The sequence below is a fragment of the Phyllostomus hastatus genome, unplaced genomic scaffold (assembly GCF_019186645.2).
Source record: "Phyllostomus hastatus isolate PE091 unplaced genomic scaffold, TTU_PhHast_1.1 phas_contig_495, whole genome shotgun sequence".
Classification (NCBI taxonomy): domain Eukaryota; kingdom Metazoa; phylum Chordata; class Mammalia; order Chiroptera; family Phyllostomidae; genus Phyllostomus; species Phyllostomus hastatus.
This window is the reverse complement of record NW_025333895.1, coordinates 5,114,783-5,124,071: the sequence shown is the minus strand read 5'-3', so window position 1 is coordinate 5,124,071 and position 9,289 is coordinate 5,114,783. Positions and strand designations below refer to the sequence as shown.

Here is a 9,289-nt window from a genome sequence, read left to right as displayed (position 1 = left end):
CCATGTGTTAAACTCCCCAAAGACCGGGCCTGGACCTCATGTGTCTTCCAGGGGCTCCTCCAGCCCCCACACACGCAGGCGCGCACACCCCTCAGTGTGGCGGCGCCCGGGCCCTCCCTGGTGCTGGTTTCCGCCTTCCTGAGCCCTTCCCCACCAGGGAGAGGACACGGTACAGCCACCACGTGGGGCAGCTTTAGCAGGAAGACCAGACAGCGGCTCTGAAACCAGTGTGTTACCGGCAGGAGAGAGCAGTGTGAGTCACTTTCCGCTCTGTGCCTCGGCGTGATGCTGTGGGACAGCCAGGAGCCTTCCTCCACGGCCGCCCTGAGCGCCAACAGGCAGGACAGCGGCCAGGAGGGGAGGCATGCACAGGAGAGGGGCCCTGGGGGCTGGAAGCCCTTCGCTGCGGCGTTGGAGTCTAATCTGAGCCCTGAGGACCCCCGCCAACCCCGCCGAGTCTCCAAGGACAGCGTGGAATGCGTCTCCCTTGCAGACACGGCACAGGAGCTGGGTTTCAGCAGCAGCAGCAGCAGCAGCAGGTCAGCGCAGATCTGACCCCGTAGCTCCTCCTGGAAAGCCACCCAGGGCTCCCTGAAGACCTCCAGGTGAGGCCCACACTCCCCAGCCTCATCCCTGCCCACTGCTTGACCTTCCGCCCCGGAATTCACCCAACCCTCCCCTCCCAGGGGCCTTTGCAAGCCTCCCGCCAAAGCTATGGATTGGCAACCCAAAAGGCAATCTGCTCCCTTCTCCCGATATTTGCTTTTCCTTCCTGTACTGCAGAGGAAAGCAAAAATTTAACATTGATTTTCCCAGCCTCCCTTGCAGCTCGTGGTGGCAGTGGAACCTGGTTCCGGCCACTGAGATACAACAGAAGTTCCCAGAGAGCAGTTCCCTTTCTGAATAAAGAGAGGGAGTCTCCCTGGCTGACATAGCTCAGTGGATTGAGCGTGGGCTGCGAACCAAAGCATCGCAGGTTCGAATCCCAGTCAGGGCACATGGCTGGGTTGCAGGCCACAGCCCCCAGCAACCACACATTGATGTTTCTCCTCCTCTCTCTTTCTCCCTCCCTTCCCTCTCTGAAAATAAATAAATAAAATCTTTAAAAAGAGAGAGAAAGAGGGAGTCTCTCTCTTCTGAATTCAGAGAGGGAGAAAAAAGGCCTTTTCACCATTTGCTCTTTCACCTTCTGTTCTTCCCCCGCTTCCTGCCTGGAACACAGACATGAGGCCTGGAGGCTCGGCAGCCAAAGTGTGGCCATGAGGAAGCCATGTGTGTTCCAAGTGACCATGCTGAGGACAGAGAAAAGGAAGACAGAGCCGGGGGCGTGGCGTCACTTGGAAGCTACTGCCTGGACAGGTGACTGCTCTTCCCGGACTTACTGTTTGCTGTCCGAGTAAAACCCCGCCCCCCGTCTGTTTCAGCTGCTGTCGGAGAAGAGTTACTTTATCTGCAGTGAGCACCATGCTGCTGATCCATGACTTGGCGTGAGGGGCCCCTGCGGGGTTCATATCTGCTGGCTCTCTTGGGGCCTCGCTGCGCCCTAGCCGCTGTACCGGCCTCTCTCTGCCCCTCGGCCCTGCTGAGCTCACTCCTGCCCCAGGGCCTTGGCACTGCCCACATCTACCCCTGGCCGGCTCCTTTCGTTCCCCAGGGCTCAGCTGCGAGGCCACCTCCTCCAAGAGGCCCTCCAGGTCCACAGCACTGCCTGAGGGAGCCTCCCAGGCACCTCTGCCCTGGGGCCCTGTTTGTTTTTACCACCTTTCCTTACTGCTGTCAGATACTTTACAGACATTTCGTTTGCTTGTTGTACAGAATGTGAGTTTCGGGAGAGAGGGTTGGGATTCCCACTTGCATCAATTGCCTCTGTGTCCCCGGGGCACGGCACATAGTAGACACTCACTGAAGGTGTATTGGATTAGTTAACTAATGTGTTAACGAATGCCGCTCTCCTGCCTATCGTGCTCTCTCTCCCTGTTTGCTTGGGAACTGGAAATTCCCACCCTTTCCTTCCAGTAGCCCGCTTCCTGGAACAGCCTTCCTGGTTGGACGGGACCTGGGCTGGGACAGGCCGCGCTCCCGAGCCCGTGATGTTCGGCATCTCGCCTCCCCCGCGCCCTTCGAGCTCATCGTTGCGGGGCAGCAGACGTCTTCATCTGTCAGAGGTCCTTCCGCCTCCGGGACATCAACTCCAAGACAGCAGGAACTGTCTCCTTTGTTCCCTGTTCCTGGTCAGTGTCTGGCACAGGTGGACACGTTTGTTGAATGAATGAGTGAGTGAATGAATGAATGAATGAGCTACTTACTGAATGGGTGCCAAGCACTAGGGAAGGGGCTGCTTTGATGTCTTGGGTCACTGTCCCAGGCTAAAAGATCCCAGTCTCAAGGGCAGGAGGGACCACCCATGTCCCACCCCCACCCCCTGCTGCAAGCCAAACAAAACCAAAGCGGCCTGTTCAGTTCAGATCTGCCGGGCTCTGAACAAAGGGGCAGCTGGTGCTTCTGCCCAGGCAGGCGCCTGCATCAGCAACGCCGAGCGCAGCCGGCCTGGCTGCACAGCCCAGGGGGCTCTGGGGCTGTTTCTCAGCAGGACGTGGCCCCTTCCCTCCACCCCCGCCCGCTTCCTCAGCCTCCCCCCACCCCAAAATAACAGCTCACTCCCTCAGCCCGTGCGTGGAATTTTTCGTCTTCAAAGCACTTTATAAACATTGGCTCATTAGCAGTGCAGCCCCTTGACACCAGCAGGCTGCTCCCTGGGTGTCTTCTGAGTCATAGCGCCAGAGTTTACCGACAAAAACAAGTTTTTCCCATAGAGCGAACGCAGCGCCGCAGCCAAGATCACTGTGTCTCAGAAGAAAGGAAGGAGGAAGGAGAGAACGCTGCCTCCAGCAAGCACCGACCGAGCGCTGGGCCCCGTGTGTCAGCTCCGAGAACCAGGACGGCTTCGGGGTGGCAGGGGGAGCCAGGCTCAGGGAGATGCCACCACCAGCAGCTCCCGTCTCCTGCCCAGGGCCCGAGCCCTCCACAGGGGCGTAGGGCAGGAGCGGGCTCCCAGCAGCCTGGCCCCTCTTCCCGCACGCCCTGCCTCTCCCTCCTGACCCTCTGCCTTTCCTTCCCACCGGGAGACGTTCCCTGCCCTCCCTCCCTCCCTCCCCACGCCCCCACAGCCACAGCCCAGGGGTCGGGGTGAAGGAGAGGTGGTGTCGGCCTGCCACCCTGCGCGGTGCAGAGGGACTGGGTGACCTGGATTCCAATCCCAGATCTGCCACTTACAAGCCCGGGGACCTTGGGGGAGTGACGGAGACTCTTTCCCATCTGTGCAAGGGGGCCACGCTGGCCTCGCCCCCCCCACCTTCGGGGGGGCTGTGCTCCGTGTGCGAGACAGTGCACGGAAAGCCCCCGGTCACTCGGGAGCTGACGCTGTTCTCAGCGAAAGGGTCAACTCCCAACCCCTCTGGCTCCTGACTCCACGGCAGGGCAGAGGTCTCGACGTGGGGGACTAAGTCCCGTGCTTCCCTCAAGCTCCCCACAAAGGGTCGAGGGAGGGCCTGACCTGAGCCATCCGCCCCTCCGCAGCCCACACCGTCTCTCCCACAGACGGGGCCTTTAATAGAGCCCGGCACCGAAAGGCCGGAGACCAGCACGTAAACCACTGCGAACGCTGGCCTGGCCCACGGAACCCCGAAATACTGCCCCCCTGGAAACTCCTCCCCTTTGTCGCAACAAGCACTGATGGAGCCTCTGCAGTGCACCAGGCACCGCGCAGGCACAGGACGCCGCCCCCGAGGACAGTACAAGGGACCGGGGGTCTCTCCTGGGCCCCTGCCAGCTGCTTCCTACTTCGCACTCCGCCGAAAAGGCCCAAACCGATGTGGCCCCTAATGCGAGCTCCTTGAGGTCAGAGGCCCTGTTCGGTGGGTGAGAGCACTGCCGGCCAGCGGGGTGTGCATTCCTCCCCCGCCTGCCTTCCCAGCAGAGCCCTGGTTTGGCTCAAACAGGCAAACCTGCTCAGATAGAAACATGCATCTCCCATGCTCTGGCTGCTGTGGCTCAGGGGACGGAGTGCTGGCCTGGGAGCCGAAGGGTCCCTCGTTCGCTTCCCAGTCAGGGCACGTGCCTGGGTTGCAGGCCGGGTCCCCAGGTGGGGGTGTGCGAGAGGCAACTAATTGATTGCTCCTCTCACACATCAGTGTTTCTCGCCCTCTCTTTCTCCTTCCTTTCCCTTCGCTCTAAAAATAAATAAATAAAATTTTTAATAAAAAAGGTGCACCTCCTAGACTCCTTTGCAGCTAGCTGGGCCACATGACCCAGGTCTGGCCAATGAGAGGGAACTAGGAGTCTCCTACTGGGAATGTCCAAGAAATCAGTTGTCTTCCTGGACAAAACAAGGGAATCATCCTTCCCTTTTCCCCAATCTTCACATCAATTTTCCTTCCTGGAATGCTGTCATGACACCTGGAGGTAAAGCAGCCACTTTGTGCCTTAAGGATGGAAACCTCAAGCTAGGGATAGTGGAGCAGGAAGCCAAAAGGACATCTCAAGAGGCTCTGCAGCTCTGACTGCCTCCCGCAGGACCGCCCGTGTTCTGTGTTTAAGCCACCGCGGTCAGGTTTCTGTGACTTGCAGACATCAACTGGTCACCAGGCCACCTCAAAGACTGCCACGGTGCTCAGCACAGAGCAGCTGCTTAATAAACGAGAGTGATGGGCACAGTGAATGGATGGATGAGGCCAGCCAGACCTCTGAGGTGCCCTATAATCCTGAGACCACGGGACCTGAACCGCAAACTGGACCCCAAAAGGAAAACATTAGACAATTCCATCCAAGTTGGGAGACCTGGGTTCCCGGCCCAGCCCCCCTGGCCCAGCTCCCTGGGCCACACTGTGTGACCCTGAGCAAGGACCTTTCTCTCTCTGAGCCTGTTTTCCCGTCTGAGAAAGGAGTCTGTGGGATTTGCTGGTGTTTGGGGCGGTCTGCAAGGGGAGCAGCCTGATTCACGGGCAGTGGCCCCCACGGATCTTCTTTCTTTCCTTTCTGCTTGCGGAGGAAGGAGCTCCTCTCACCTTCAAACGCAAACCCCACAGAGGGGACGGCAAAGGCAGAAGCACTCGGGCTGGGGGTTGTCGGGGAAGGGCCGGCCTCGGCGGGCTCACCTCCCGTGCCCAGCGCTGTGTGTCGTCTCCCCAGACCTGCACACGCCCCAAACTGGCTTGTTCTTACTCTCCCTATGGAACAAATGAGGAAACCAAGGTTCAGGGTCACAGAGCTCGGCCTGACCTACAGGGTGAGCAGAGGCAGGGAGGGCGAGGACCAGAGAGCTGAAAAGGGAGGAAGCCAAGCATGACTGCAATCCCCAGGCGTGGGGGTCCCTGCCAGCAGCCCAGACCCGGGGTCTTTCTGCCTCCAAAGCACTGAATTCCTGTCCCGGAAGAAGCTGGCCGCCGATGAAGGAGAAGGACAGGACAGATGGACACCTGTGTGAATCGGCCCATGGAGTATTTGCTAAGCAGAGATGCTCAGAGACATGGGGACAAAGAGAAGCGGATGGTCCTGGTGAGGACGTCAAGGAAGGCTTCCTGGAGGAAGCAGCATTGGGAGGGGACATGTTGACGAGATTGTAGTTCACACCCAAAGAACCCACAGGAGGGCTGGGCACTCGCTCCACTGTGTTCTCTGAGTGTGGGGGGAGGCGGGTGGTGGAGGTGGTGTGCCCGTGACTCTGTTTCCCCCTTCAGACCATGTGCCCCTCCAGAGTCTTCCTCAGGACCTGGCACTGACCAGGGCTCAGGGGACAGGGGGAGGCTGGAGTCTGGCCACTGCAGATGTGACCGAGGAGGAGCGAGGTCAGGAGGCTGGAGGAGACTCAGCTGGGCCCCAGGGCAGCTTGGGTGGGCAGGGAATGAGGGCGGGCGCTCTGCAAGCATGCGGCAGGGCGCAGGAGGCGCTTCCCCCGCCCCCCGCACAGGGGCGCTCCCCGGTCCTGCCTCTCTCACCTCCGGGACCCTGACACTCCCACTGGCCCTGGGAATCCCCAGCCGCCCCTGGGAGGCAGGAAGTGCTGGCTGACAGGGGAGGCCAGAGGGGAGTCTGGGAGGGCAGGGCATGACTCACGTTAGTCAGCGTGACTCCACGCTCCCTCCCAGGATGCTGCGTGAGAAACAAGCCCCCGGGGAACTTCTGAGGCGCGGTCTCCTTTGCGAACCGCTGCCTGAACCTGTGCGGGCCTCGGTTTCCCCATCCGGAAAACGGGGGAGTCAAAGTGCCACCCCCCCCACCCCAGAGCATAGCTGTGATGCTGGCCAGCGTCTGTCACGGGGGAAGAACCCTGCAAAGAAACGATGGAGACTGTCAGGCCGCACACCGGACCAGGTGCCAGCCAGAGCAATGAGGCAACAGCCCAGACCTCATCACCGGCCAGGAAATGCCCAGAGGCGGTGCCAGAAGCCAGAGGGCCCTTTGATTTGTGAAAAGTTCGTCATAACCAAAGAGTCCTTCAGCATCCCCCGGGTCATTTTTTAGTGCAAATGTTATCCACAAACTGGACAGCCCCGTGCAGCAATTAGCAGTGGGGAAATCAGAAAAGTGGATAAACCAAAAATCAGCCTCTTCCCTTCCACCGGACCCCCTGTTGGCAGGATTCACGTGTGTTTGTTACAACCCACGCTGCAGGGGCCAACGGACAGAACCCGTCTCCTCAGAGGAGCCCCACGTCACCGACGGAGCAGACACCTGGCTGGGCGGGACCGTGGGCAGTTTTCTCTCAGAACAAAAGCACCCCAATTCTCAGTTATTTGTACATAACCCCAAGGAACAGGGGCGGGGGTGAGTGATTAATTTTACCTGGATTGTGAGTAGCTGGAGCTGCCTGAAACTTGCACTCTTGCAAATAATAACCCCACAGGACACTTACATAATGATCGTGGTATTCAGGTACAAAGACAACTTCAACAACTTCTAAAGTAAAACCCATTCTCAACACTAAAATAAAAGTTTTAAATGAATAGCTAGAGTTTTGGGGTTTGTTTGGTTTTTTTTACTCTAACTTGGTGGAAATTTTTTAAATTTCTAAATAACTCAAACTGAAGAGGAAATTCAAAGGAAATTACATACTACTTAGACATTTCATACCATTTGGACATTAAATAAAATGAGAGCATTGGATACTAAAACTTAGAGGGTGCGGCCAAAGCCATACTCAAAGGAAAATTCATATCCATAAACATACCTAAAAATGTATTACATTCTTAAGAGACTCTTTTAACAGAAAAGCAGCTTACCCATCAAACAGCCTTCAATAAGGGGAGAGATTTTTGTCTAATTGTCTTACCAAGTTTCCTTAGAGCTCATACAACAGAAAGATCGCTAATACATGGTTTTCTTCCCCAAACCTCTCCGTCTCCAATCGTGAGATGCAAGGTGGTGAAATCCCAGCAGTAGCAGAGATGTGTGGATACACATGCTTACTCTCTCCATTAGACAGAGAAGGAAAGCCAGCTAGAGAATGTCTACAGAGAACCCCCACTCCCTGCCCTGTTCTCGTTACTGGCTGCCTCTAGCTGAAGCCTTCAGATAAGCACTAGATAGCATAAGGAGGCCAACATTCTTGGCCCTGGTTCTTCCACTCATTAGCTGGGTGACCCTCAATCATGTCACTCAACACTTCTGTAGTAGTCAGTGTTTGTGTTTGCCACAGTGATGCTGCATAACAAACAGCCTCAAACACTCAGACGCTTCCTGTGCAAATATTTCGTCTCACGTCCACTGCTCTCTAGGTCAAGTGCAATTGCCTGGCCTAGGCTGGGCTCAACTAAGTAGCTCTGTTTCAGGCTGTGGGTCAGTTGAACTTGGCTCCAGGCTGTGGGTTGGGGTCAATCCACCCCATGTGTCTCCATATTTCTTTTGGATCAGAAGCTCAATGGAATACATTCTGCCATGACAGATCACAAATATGCAAGACATTGAACAGAAACATGTGCTATCTCCTCAGGCCTATTCTTTTTTTTTTTTTAAGATTTTATATATTTATTTTTAGAGAGGGGAAGGGAGAGAGAAAGAGAGAGAGAGAAACATCAATGTGTGGTTGCCTCTCACGTGACCCTCACTGGGGACTTGGCCCACAACCCAGGCATGTACCCTGACAGGGAATCGAATCTGCGATGCCTTGGTTCGCAGCCCGCGCTCAATCCACTGAGCTACGCCAGCCAGGGCAGGCCTACTCTTAAGAGGCCTACTGTCTCTTCTACCCACAGTCTATTGGCCAAAGCAAGTCATGTGACCAAGGCCCAAGCTGTGGGGCAGAAAAATGTATTCTGCCCCATGGATATGGGGCGTAAATCATGGCTGAACAGTGATCCAGTCTATCCTTTCTTAGCCTCCATTTTCTTGTCTGTAAAATGGGGTTGATGAAAACCCTACCTCCTAGGAACAAAAGTCAGCTTTGCTCTAACCTAGCTGTACCTGAACCCTATGCTGGTTGGCTTTGGACTTGGGTCAGGTCCCACTCCCGCCTGCTGCAGGGATGGAGTTGTCAGGCTTGCAGCTGGGGGTGGCCCCAAGGCCGCCCGGACCACAGTCTGCTCCGAGACGGAGGAGAGCTGGACCCCGTGTGGGGAACTTCCGCAGCAAGCCCACTACCGGCATTAAACACATTCTTGTTAGCCAGCAAACACCGCTCCTGAGTTCCCACCAGCCAGACTCTCCGGCACTGCGAGCACGGCGGGCGTCACTACTTCCACCAGCTGCCTTTGCAGCTTCACCAGTATCTTGGGGCCCTCTGGGCCGAGACTAGCCCGTGGGCATCTGCATCCAGATCCCTGGAGGACAAGGGGCTCCAACAGACTCACTTCAAGGTCTGAGCTCAGGAAGTTTCCCCAGTCAGCCCGGCCTCTTTTTCCAAACCACGAGGAAGCCAAAGGCAACAGGGTAGAGTCATAGAGCATTTGGGTTTCGGAGATGAAAAGGCTTGTGGGTTCAAACCCCAGCTCTGCCACTTTCGGATGCAGGCAAGCCCCGCGCACCGCAGTGCCCTCGCCTGGGCAGTGGCGCCCAGGTGGGCGTATAGGACTCCCACTGGGTGGGAGCCCCAGTGCTTCCTGTGGACGCGTCTAGAAAAGCTTTGATCTCTTCATCTGCAAACTGGGGGTTATACCAGCCGCCTGATGGGGTGCTTAAAACACCGGGTGGTGGGCTGCCAAGCGCAGCGCCTAGTACTTACTGAGTGCTCAAGAAAGGATGCTTCCCCTCTCTTCCCTGTGACCCTGAACATGCCAGAGAGATTGCCTTACTCGAC

At 56.8% G+C, this 9,289-nt stretch overlaps 1 long non-coding RNA gene across 1 annotated transcript; it reads left to right on the top strand.

Moving 5' to 3' along the window:
• Nucleotides 1–360: 360 nt before the first annotated feature.
• On the top strand, nt 361–4,089 carry LOC123823538. The gene is made up of 4 exons (XR_006786546.1): nt 361–605; nt 1,223–1,359; nt 2,017–2,231; nt 2,814–4,089. It is a non-coding gene; the product is annotated as an uncharacterized LOC123823538 (long non-coding RNA).
• Nucleotides 4,090–9,289: the final 5,200 nt, after the last annotated feature.